Source organism: Tamandua tetradactyla, chromosome 20 (genome assembly GCF_023851605.1).
Source record: "Tamandua tetradactyla isolate mTamTet1 chromosome 20, mTamTet1.pri, whole genome shotgun sequence".
NCBI lineage: Eukaryota > Metazoa > Chordata > Mammalia > Pilosa > Myrmecophagidae > Tamandua > Tamandua tetradactyla.
The window spans coordinates 6,452,403-6,464,475 of record NC_135346.1 but is presented as its reverse complement, the minus strand read 5'-3'; the positions used below and the strand labels follow the sequence as shown (position 1 = coordinate 6,464,475).

Here is a 12,073-nt window from a genome sequence, read left to right as displayed (position 1 = left end):
GGGAGCTTCATGAAACAGGAAGCCAGGAGAAGAAGCCAGAAGATGCTGCCATGTTTGCCATGTGCCCTTCCAGGTGAGAGAGAGAGACGTTGAATGTCATTGGCCTTCTTGAACCAAGGTATCTTTCCCCGGATGCCTTAAATTGGGCATTTTTATAGACTTGTTTTAATTGGGACATTTTCTTGGCCTTGGAACTGTAAACTAGCAACTTATTAAATTCCCCTTGTTAAAAGCCATTCCATTTCTGGTGTATTGCATTCCAGCAGCTAACAAACTAGAACAGTCACTTAGCCAAAACCAAGATTTGAATCCAGGTAGACTTCTCCACTAACCAAATGTTGGGAATTGAATCATGTCCTCCCAAAAAAGGCATGTTCATGTCCTAACCCCTAGTCCTGTGGATGTGAACCCATTTGTAAATAGGACCTTTAAGGATGTTATTTAAAATTAAATGAGAGTGGGCCTTCATCCAGTATGGCTAAAGACCTTATAAGCAAAGGATACTGGACACAGAGAACCATGGAGAGCAGCCAGAAGCTGGAAGTCACTGGAACTCAGAAGAGAAAGACGATGTTGCCAAATGCCTTGTCATGTGACAGAAAAGCCAAAAAACCCCAAATATTATCAGCCAGCCAAATTGATAACAATCAGAAGTGGTGGGTTCTCTGCCGGATGCACTCAAATGACCAATTCCTGAGACACAGCTTCAGAGAGTTTATTGATAGGCATGAAGTAGGAGATTAGATGGTTTGTGGGTCTAAAAAATCTGCCTCCAAACTCCAGTAATTCTGATAATTTTAGAATACTAAAAGATGGTCAAGTTTTAGGATAATGAGCACAATGGTTCAAGATGATGAGGTTAGAGATGATCTTATTATTCAGCATATGCAGATTGATTACATGTGTAGTCATCAGAAATATGTAAGAAAATGGCCTTAATATGATGATGGGCATGGTTTTTAGAATTATAATGAGGTTTAGGTCATTTATAGGTAAAAGTTTAAGCTACTACACGTCAAGCAGGCCAATTTTGGCTATATCCAGTTCTGTCTAGCAAGATAGTTTTGGAGTTGGGGTGGGTTAGATATGGGTTCACTCAAGGCTTTCCTTAATAAACATTAAGGGCTGTCTTTAGTGATCATAAGACTCTAAAGATGAAAAACAGGATAAAGGGGTGCAAGTGAGGGTCAGTTACAAGGTTTTTATAGTCACAAGATAAAAGTCTGTATAGTTATATAGTCATTATCAGATCAAAGCAACTGGATTACATTTCGGAAATTTCCGATATTTCCCTCTGGCCACTCTAACACACAAGAACGTGAAAGAAAATATCCATACAATGGTTCCATAATCATAATTATTTGTTAAGTCCCGATTTCTCCATTACAAAATGGTACCAACTCCAGGCGGAACCAAGCCTTCTATCCTCTGAAACCATGAGCCAATAAATTCCTGTTGTTAAGTCAACCCATTGTAATTGAGCAGTTGAGAAACTAAAACACCAAACTGTAGGAGTTTGGATTATGGAAGATATTGGGAAGGTGAGGAAGGGGACAAATTTGAGAGATATTTAAGAGATAACTCATAGACTTGGAGATGAGTGGAGTGAGGACAAATGAACTTATCTTTTCTAACTTGTTCAACCGGGTTTGGATGGTGGTGACGGTGAGAAGATGAACATTCTAAAACTGTTAGAAGATGAAGACAAGAAATTTGATCCTGGGTGTGTTGGATTTGAGGTACCTTTGAGACATCCAAGTGGAAAAGTTAAGGAAGTATTTAGCTACATGAGTCTTGTGCGCAAAGAAGTTTGGATTGGAGGGTACAAATTTGGGGATCATCAATACTCTGGATCTGATACTAAGATCCCCTAAGGAGAAGGTACAGAGCAGTGCTGTGTATGGAACTCTGCGGTAATAGAAATGTTTTGCATCAGTGCTGCCAATGATAGCTAATAGCCTCCTGTAGCTATTGAGATCTTGAAATGCCTAGTACAACTGAGGAACTGAATTTTTTATTTAATTTTACTTAATTAATTTAAGTTTAAAAAGTCTCATGTGGCTAATGGCTACCATATTGAACCGCATAGGTACCGAAAAGAAGACCTAGGCCCAGCCTTGAGTTCAGACATTTAACTGGATAAAAGACAGGTAAAGGAGAGATTGAAACAGTGACCTAACGGATGGAAAGAAAACCAGAAAAAGGTGTTTTTGAAGTAGCTTCAGTTTTATTCAGCTGGGCCAAGAGATGGAGAAATATGAAAGTTGAAGAATAGGCATGGAATGTGGTAATATATATTAGCCAAAAAAAAAAGGAGGGCAATAGGGTAGGAGAGGAATAAGGTTCCAGGAGATATCAAAATAATACATGTAACATTTGTAGAAACATTGTCAGGAGAGGTCTTCTTTAATCCAGTTAGTAAATATTTGGTTGTTAGATTTACCATGTCAGTTTAGAGACTGACTTTGAGGAAAACTGCTTCATTGGCAGTGCCAAGAAAGAATAACCCATCATTTTGCTCATTTCCCCCTTTTACCAAAGACTCAGTCCATTAAATGAATGTACTTAGAATTTTAGGACTAGGAGCAGCTTAGGTTATAGTTTCTCCAAGCCTCTCATTTCACAAATACCAAGATGTCCTTTAAGAAGTAAATTAGATTGTTAGACATTCAACTCTTCATATCTGCAGCAGTGGAGCATTTGAGGTATGAACCGTGTAGAACTTTTAAAATCACCTCCTTTTTTCACAATGAGTTTTAGATAAATATGCCGAACTCACATTCTGCCTGGCTGTGGTTTTTTACCAGCTAGCATTCTGCGTACAGATTAGGTCAATGTTATTTCCCTTGAGAAGCAAAGTGATTATCCTAGGACGGAAAAAAAAAAGTTACCCTGGAGAAGCTTGTTTATGCTGTAAATGTCATAATTTTGTTTTCTTACCTAATTCCATATCACATTCTTCTTTAATTAAAAGTACCATAAAGATTTTAAAGTCTTAGAATTAAACATTAATCAAAATTTAACTGTGCTTTTTCTCTAGCCAGTATTTAAATTCATTTGTAAATTGTCTTTGTAGATACAGCCAGTTTTTTTTTTTTATTTAAAGTTTTTATGTGTTGCTCATCCAAATGGTAAATTCATGACAAGTGCATTTAATCTAAACATAGTGTTTTATTCTCATTTTCCACTTCTACCTATGCAGGTTTTTATTATAAAGCCAGTCTAGGAAAATTTCTTCCAGCTCAAATTCCAAATTGGAAAAGTTTTTTCTTTTCATACTGATTTACTTTTCTACTTCTAATTCTGCAGGCTGTGACAATTTACAAATTTCACAGTTCAAAATTTTTATCAAATATTAATATAGGAAGTAAATAATTCTACATGATAACTTTATGGTTACAATCATGGACTCTAGAGTCAGACTGCTTAGAGTTGAATCTCAGCTTCACTACTTAATAGTTTTATGGTCTTGGGCTAGTACAACTTCTGTGCCTCGGTTTCCTTATCTGTCAAGCAGAGATAATGGTAGCTTTTTCATAGAAATATGAGGATTAAATGAGTTACTGTTGGTAAGGTGCTTAGAAACACATAAGTTCTAATACATAAATATATATGAATAAGTATTTAAAATTTATGATGTTTACTCGAAGTAGAGATAGTGATAGTGCTAAAGCAAACTTTGAAAATTGTATCTTTTATAAAAAAAAAAGTATGTGCACACTTTTTATTTTGCATTTTGTTTTGTTTTTGAAAGCATGTAAGTACTTACTTGTTTTGAGTGGCAACTAAGCACATTTTTCTGTTTCAGATTTTAGATTTTTCAAGCAGTTGTTACTATTATTATTTGGAAGATGGAACAACAGCCCAGACTAAGGATGATTCTTATCCTTCTTAAATTCATTCTTTTCCTTCCACTGGACCCTTTAAAACTAAGGAGTATCAATATACTACAGGAACTTATTGTCTGCATTCATTGTATTGTGCTATATTTTTATAAAAATAAAGGTTTAAAAAACCCACTGACACATCACACACGCACCTTAATGATTAGTTTCATTTACACACACACGCACACTTTATGGAGTTAAGTACTCTAGTGGTATATGTTTACTTTCCCCTTGCATTCCTAACTAAATTTCATACGTATATTTTCTTCACTATTAGTGATATCACTAATTTTTTGTCCTCAATTATATATCCTAATGATACTACATTTTTCCACTTTCAGAAGGGCATAATATAATTGAAAGTAGGTTTTTATAACAACGCTAGATGCCTGAAACTCAAAAAACCATACACATGGAAGGAATCTCAAAGGATTATGCAGTAGGCCTCTACTTTGAAGAACTGTGTAATTACTCTACCTTTGTTTGGCACACTTTTTAAAAAAGGATCTTCTTCTCTACTAAACACATTCTAGTCATTAGAGTCCTTACAACCATGGTATTGGACATGTAATAAACATGTAAATACTTACTTCTTACAACAATTCTGAGTTTTTGCTTCTTGTCCTATTCTTCAGAGGTTATGCTTACTCATAGAATGTAAGGTTATTTTTAGTCTTATTTTTGGAATGATTTCCTCTTGCATGTCACTATAGAGCCCAATTTCGAAGTACATGATTACGTTTATTACTTTCCTCTGGACGCTTTCCAAGTAATTTAATTTTCTTTTAAATACAGGCCCAACCTTTTAGATTCAATATTCCAGTTAAAAAAAGACTAATGATTATAAAGGTAAAGATCAATTTATACCAACCAAGTCATTGTTTTTACTTAAAACTTAGTTACTACATCTGACTTCCATTATGGCTGAGTATCAACTCTTCTTTTAGTCAAAAAGTATTTTCTTTTATTTTTTTAAAGAAATTTGAACCAAAAAAACCCACCTTTATTTCAGCCAATTTCTGAAGACATATAGTTCTGAAAAATAAATCATGAATTTCAAATTTATAAAAGTTCAAATAATAAATTAGGTATTTATTACTTATATTACTAATTACAAGAGTAATGTATAAGCAATATAGAAGTCATTTTAAAAAAAACAAAAGCAATTGCTCCATTATATAGAGGTTTTTCTTAGTCTTTTTTGTGACTGGCTTATAGCCACTATGCAGATGTTCTACAGTTATTTAATCTCTAGTAAATGTTTTAAGTAAATAAAGCAAGGTACATGGTAAATTAAAAAAAAAAAAAAGGGAAACAGTACTTATAATGCCAGCACTCAAAAGTAACATTTACCATTTGGCTTATGTTCTTTTATATATGTATATAGATATATTGTAGATGTTAGATATAAATAGATATAAAATATAGATATTTTTACAAATTATGTACTATGTATTTTATGGTTTTTAAAAATTACAAGAACATGAACATCTTTCCCCGTATAAATAAATACCTTGCAACTGCATGATTTCTAATGGCTTCATAATATTGCATCATTTGAATTTGTTATTTGCTGAATGTATTGTCTATTTTTTAACGTTTCCTTTTCTTTCTTTATAAATATGACAAGCAATGCTACATTGATATCTTTGTGCATATATCTTTCTTTGTAATTGATTATTTCCTTAGGATAAATTCCTGGAAATAGAATTGCTGAATATGTGTATTTAGAACTTTTGACATACATTTGCAAAATCGATTTCCAGAAAGGTTGTATCAATTTAATCTTCTGGCAGCATTGTATTTGAGTGCCAGTTTTTTACTGCTCTTGAAAATACTGAGTTCCTTCTTAATCTTTGTCAGTCTGCAAAAGATAGTTTTAATTTTTAGTTCATCGGTTGCTAGTGAGCATGAACTTTTTAAAGGTTTACTAATAATTTATTTATCTTTATTCTTGAATTGTCTGTTGATATCTATGGTAGACACTTGATAGATCCTGAAGTCTGGCTTCCATTCTACTTTGTTTTGGTAATAGCAGCCAAATGCTTTTTTTAGTGGGATGGGGCAATTACCTCTCTGGGCAATTTTGGTGGAACTGTATAGGACCTTGCCTGCCCCAAGCAAATTGTGAGCACATGACCAGATATGCCAGTCTGGCTCGCCTAAGAGTTTTGAGTATTGAGTGTTACAATGCAAAGTCAGAAAATTAAGTCCAGTTAGCTGCTAACAGCTCACTGCCTTATTCACTAGGAAGCTCCTTCACCCTGAGAGCCTCCTCAGGCCAGTGACTGCCTGAAGGTGCTATGCAAATGCCCTTGTCTCAGTTTGGAACACTCTGAAGGGCGGTCCCTGCAAACAACCTTGTAGAATTGACTGAGGCTTCAGTTGCAACTTCATTGTGAGTCTGCTTCTCCCTTTGCCAAGTCTTGCCTCCTTACTTCCTTAAGGGTGTATGTCTTGAGAGCACCAGCAAACATCTGCATGACTCTCCATCTTCATCTCCTTCCATTTACCCCAGTGGCAGCATTCAAAGATTGCTGTACTGTGGTTCCTCCTGAAGACCCTCTGGAATTATTTTTCTTGTCCTTTCAGAGTCTGGTTCTTCTTCCTTTTTAGCTTTATCTTATTGTCTGTTATTTAAGTTAACAGAGTTGGTTTCTGTGCCTTGCAACCAAGATTAGAATTAATAAAATGTTCTTTGCCACTTTTCTGGTGTAGGAGCTTTTTATGTATTATGGGCATAAACTTCAAATTAAATTTCTTTTCTCTCGTTTGTCAGTTGCTTTGTAGCCTTATTCATAGTGTTCACATTCAATTATTTAAGAAATTTATTGCAATCAAGTCTGTCTTTTTCTTTGTCGATTTTTACCTTTGATATAATGCTTAGAGAGGCCTTTGCAATAGCTAGATCATTTACATAAAATTAATATGTAGATATTTTTATTTTAAGCGTTCACTTGCATCCATTCCTTCTTCTGACATTTATTTTTCCTTAGGTATGAGGCAATAATTGGACTATTTTTTACAAATAATTTAATATTTATGTTAAAATCTGTTGAAACATTACCCTCAGATTTTAATGCTCAAGTAAAATAGGCGTTTATTTTTCAGCCAACAGTTCAGAAATGATATGCCTCAGACTAGATAGGCTGCTGTGCCATACTCATCAGAAGACCTCCATATCTAGGTAGTGGCTCTATCTGATTTAGGAATGAATATGAAAGAACTAATAATGAAGAAGGAATCAGAAATTCCAACTTCTCATCAGATTATGGAATCTGTTCTCAGAACTAGTACTGATTTTTACTGTAATGGTTTGGATATGGTTCCTCATTCAGCCTTTCTGTACTTTATTTCTTGATTAATGCCCAAACCTGGGAATTCATCCTGCAAGTCGGAGGATGACTCCTTGGAAACTAGAGTAAGATATCCTTTGGTATCATCGATAGAATATTGGTCTGTATGAATCATAGTTTTGAGACAGAAATGTATTGGGTGTCTTCTTTGTTTTATTTTTGTATTTTTTATGATACGTAATATACAGAGAAGTGTTTAAGACGTATGTACATTTTGATGAAAATTATAGAACAAATACCTATATCAATCACCATCTAGTTAAAAAAACATAACCCTACTGAGAAGCCCTTATGTGTCCCCTTGTAGATGACTATGCTTTTCCTCCCAGACCCAGGTAATTGTGATAGTTATTTCCTTATTTTTTCTGTGTATATACCCCTAAAATTAATATAAATGGGTCATACTGCGTATTCCTTTTGCATCTTGCTTCTTTCTAGCATATTTTTGTACAATTTCATCCATGTTGTTGTATGTGTTGCAGAACATTTATTTTCACAGCAATATAGTATTACATTCTACAACTATAAAAACAGTTAATATGTCCATTCTACTGTTGATGAATTTTTGGTTTTGTTTTTCCTATTCTATTGCAAATACTGCACCTGTGAACATTTTTGTATGTCTGTCATAGTGAATATAAGTTTCTGTAGGGTATGTATCAAGGAGGATAATGCTAGTTTACACGGTATGTATTTCTTCACCTTCAGAAGATAATGACCAGAGAAGTTAGGATTTAACAAATGATTATCACTACTGAATCATTATATAGATAGTTCTTTGTTTCTAATGTATTAGAATAGCTAGAAGGAAATTCCTGAAATTGTAGAACTGTAACCCAGTTATTATACTTACTAACCTTTGAAATTTGCTCTAAAACTACTTGTTAAACTGAACTTTGAAATGTATCACTTTTCTGAATATATATCTCATAATAAAAGAGTTTTTTAAATTATGTAATGTAAAATGGGCATTTACAACTATGATTGTCAATGGAATTATTTTATCTGTGTGCAACTGTAAGTAGATAAGCTGGATCAGTAGAAATTGATATTAAATTGATTGTAAATTTCTGGGGGAGAAAAAAGGTAATGACCCACCATTTCCCCAACTGGTTGTACTGAGAATGGTATTATTTTTAAAGATCTTTACCATGTCTTCAAATATTTACTAATAGTTTCTCAAGAAAGGGAAAGAAAATAGTTATACTATGGTATTGGGTTTAACTATACAATACATTTTAAAATACTATCTGAAAAGATGGAAGCCCATTCTTTTCCAGTTATTGGTTTTAAAAAGGTACATCAATGTGGATAAAAATTCTTTATCATATATATTTATTGAATAATTGGTGCTTAATATTGTTTCTTTTTTTGTAATATTATTTGATGGTATTAAAAAACTATTTAAACATATATGTATAAATAAAACCATATATACACATATAATGAATAACTTAGTAATTATTGCAACTTTAGTACAAATAGGTATGTATATAAAGCTTAATTTCAAAAAGAAAAATGTATCATACATGGTAAAAACAAATTTAAATCAGGCAGAAAAGAATAAAATGAAAAAATAAAGTCCCTCTCCACTGATAATTCCTCTCTCTAAAGTTGAGCCTTGTTAACAGTTTCTTTTATATGCTCTCTGAAAACTAAAATTATGTTTTTCTTTCCATTAACATAAATGGCCCATAATGCACATGATATTTTTCACTTTCTTTAACAACGTGTATGATTTTATTTTTTTTATATATATATATTAAGCCAATTTAAGGAATTGGCTAACATGATTGGGGGGATTGGCAAGTCTGAATTCCATAGAACAGACCAAAATCCATAGGGTGGGGAAATTCTGTTAAGAATGGTGTTGAAGTCTCAAAAAGTCCAAATTCCACAGGGGAGGTCAGCAGATCAGAAACTCATAGAGAAGTCAAGGATGTACTCTTGAGTCAGGATTTATTTTGATTTCTGGAACCTTCCAACTAATTGGATGAGGCCCACCCACTTTATAAAGGGTAATATTCTTAAAGTCAATTAACTGTAATTGCTAATCCTATCTATAAAATATCTCCACAGCAGCATCTAGCCCAGTGTTTGAGCCAATACCTGGGTACATAACCTAGCCAAGTTGACACATAAAATTAATCATCATGATTATATAATAATTTATTTAACCAGTTACTGATTGATGAATATTTAGATCATTTCCAGGTTTTTGTTGTTACCAATAATGGATCACTAAATTTGTGGGAACATATAGCTTGTAATTTTTTAGAGCTTTTTCAATGGATAAATTCTTAGCTATGAAATTATGGTTTAAAGCATACAATTATTTTAAACTTTTGGCTAGTTATTGCAAAATTGTCCTCCAGAATTATCAATTTATATTTCTATCAACCACAACTTGCCAACATTGTATATTAACAGAATAGTTTATTTTTATCACTCTGATATAACCTGAATAATACTACTTGTTTTGGCTTACATTCATCTCCATAATTTTATCATTGACCATTTGGTTTTCTTTTTCTATCACCTGCCTGTTAGTACCCTTTGTCTACTTTTATGTTGAGTTGTTCCATTTTTTCCTTATTGATTTGTAAAATCTCACTGTAAATTAAATAAACTAGCTTTTTGTCTTATATGTGTTGCAAATATTTTCCCAATTTTGTGGCTAATTTCTATACTTTATAATATTTGTACATATATTTTAACATTCTCCATGGCTTCTAGATTGTATGTAACTTTCAAATTCCTTAATGCCTATTTCATGTTTTACTACCACTTGTCTTGTAAATTTATAAAGACAGCTAAATTTAGTTCAAGTATAACTCAAAATATCTGACATTTAAAGATGATCCAGATTTTCTAAAAGATTCTCAATTTCACAAAGCTTGTTTTCAATTAAAGCAGCTTGTTAAATGTACAAATAAATATTATTTAATCTATCACCTTATAAAACTTTTCTTATAAAATACATTTTTTTTAATTTTTACTGTTCCATTTATAATTCTGTGAAATGCTTAGCTGGCTCTACTTTTAGAAGTTAAATCGCAACTATAATACTTGTTATATCCAGTGGTTTTCTAGGAAAGTATTTTCACTATTGCTCTTAGAAATCAGTTAATCTGTTAGTCAAATGGCTAACAATAGGCCACAGGCAACATTCGTCAGCCTGTCGCTTTCACATTTACATTGCTCACAATAAAAATTTACATTAAATTTATGGGGAGGGTTCTAAAATCTATAACCTGTTCCTCAGGAAGCAGTCATACTTTTTTGAGTTCTTCTGAAGGTTTGTGTTAACAGAATTTCTAAAACAATATTAAACACTGGGTTTAGATTGATAATCTAGTATAATGATGAATTAGGCAACTTTAATCAATCTCCCTGCGGACAGCTTTAAAAGCTGCTTTAAAAAAAAATCTGTGCGTATATCTCAAACTTAAAAAAATAAGAAGGAATTAGCAGGCCAGGATCTGGGTGAGCATTGAGTCCTACGGAAATGGCCCAGTGATTTGAGTTGCTTTTTCCCTAAGGACACAAATGAAAAGACTGACCCCTAGTTTTGTAGCCTGGAGTAAGGAGTTAACAGGACAGAGATGAAAGTCCAGGGCCAAACAGAGATAATGGCAAACTACTTATCCAACATTATGTTGGGCCACCAAGAGTTGCCTCATAGAAGATGTGGAGAACCTGAAGGGACTACTTCCTAGTTTTAAGTCATTTCAGTTCCAGTGATTGTTCCGAGGTGATTCTGCACTGCTACTACTGCCAGGAACTTGGAAGAATTAAATGTAAATCCCCTCTAGAGGAAAATAATAGCATCCTAGGCCTCAAATTATTTCTGCAATTTTGCATTAAGAGGCAGAAAATCTGTTACACACACCTGCACACACATACATACTGTATATATATGCAGTAGAAGCAGACATATGGGAGCTGTACTTATGTAAGTGGAATCATACAATATCAGGTTACACTTCCTACTTTTCAGGCTAACAAAAGACAAGATTGTAAATTTTTAAAATTTCAAAAGAAGTACATGAAAATTCTAGAATTGAAAATATAACAGCAGGGTGGGCCACAGTGGCTCAGCAGGCAAAGTACTGCTCTGCCATGCTGGAGACCTGAGTTCAATTCCCAGTGCCTGCCCATGCAAAAAAAAAAAAGAAAGAAAATATAACAGCTTAAATGAACTCAATGGCAGCTACTGATGGAAAAGAGAATATAGGTTAGAAGAAAATATATAGAATGAAGCATGTAAAATTTAGATTCAGTTTGAGAAATAATAAAGTATCTAGAATAATCCTTGGAAAGTCCCAGAAGGCAGAGAAGAATAGGCCTGAAGCAATATTTGAATAATGAATGAGAACTTTCTAAAACTAATAAAGACATCAGACCTTAATTTCTTCAAGATGACTAGGAAACCTAAAATAAATTTAGGCCTACATCAAGGCAAAAAAATGCAGTGCAAATGTGGAAAACTATAAAAAAGGAAAAAAAAAACACCTTAAAGCCACCAGAAGAGAAAGACAAGTGATTTTCAAAAGTGAAATTAGTCTTAGAGCTGACTTCTTAATAAAAATAAATAAGCCAGAAGATAATGGAATGACATCTTCAAGTTGCTGTAGGAAATAATTGCCAAGCTAAAATTATATACCTAATGAAAATATCCTTTGAAAATGCAGACAATTTTCAGATAAACAAAAATTGTGCGAATTCATCAGTATCAAATCTGGGCTAAAGGAAATACTAAGTGGAGTTCTTTAGACAGATGTAAAATAATCCTGTCTAGGTGGTTGAAGATGTAGGAAAGAAACAAAA

The 12,073-nt window shown here is 33.2% G+C and overlaps 1 long non-coding RNA gene across 11 annotated transcripts in view; it reads left to right on the top strand.

Annotated features, from left to right (window-relative positions):
* LOC143664889 (uncharacterized) overlaps positions 1 to 12,073 on the top strand; it is a 37,534-nt gene that overhangs the window by 3,203 nt on the left and 22,258 nt on the right. The window lies entirely within an intron of this gene.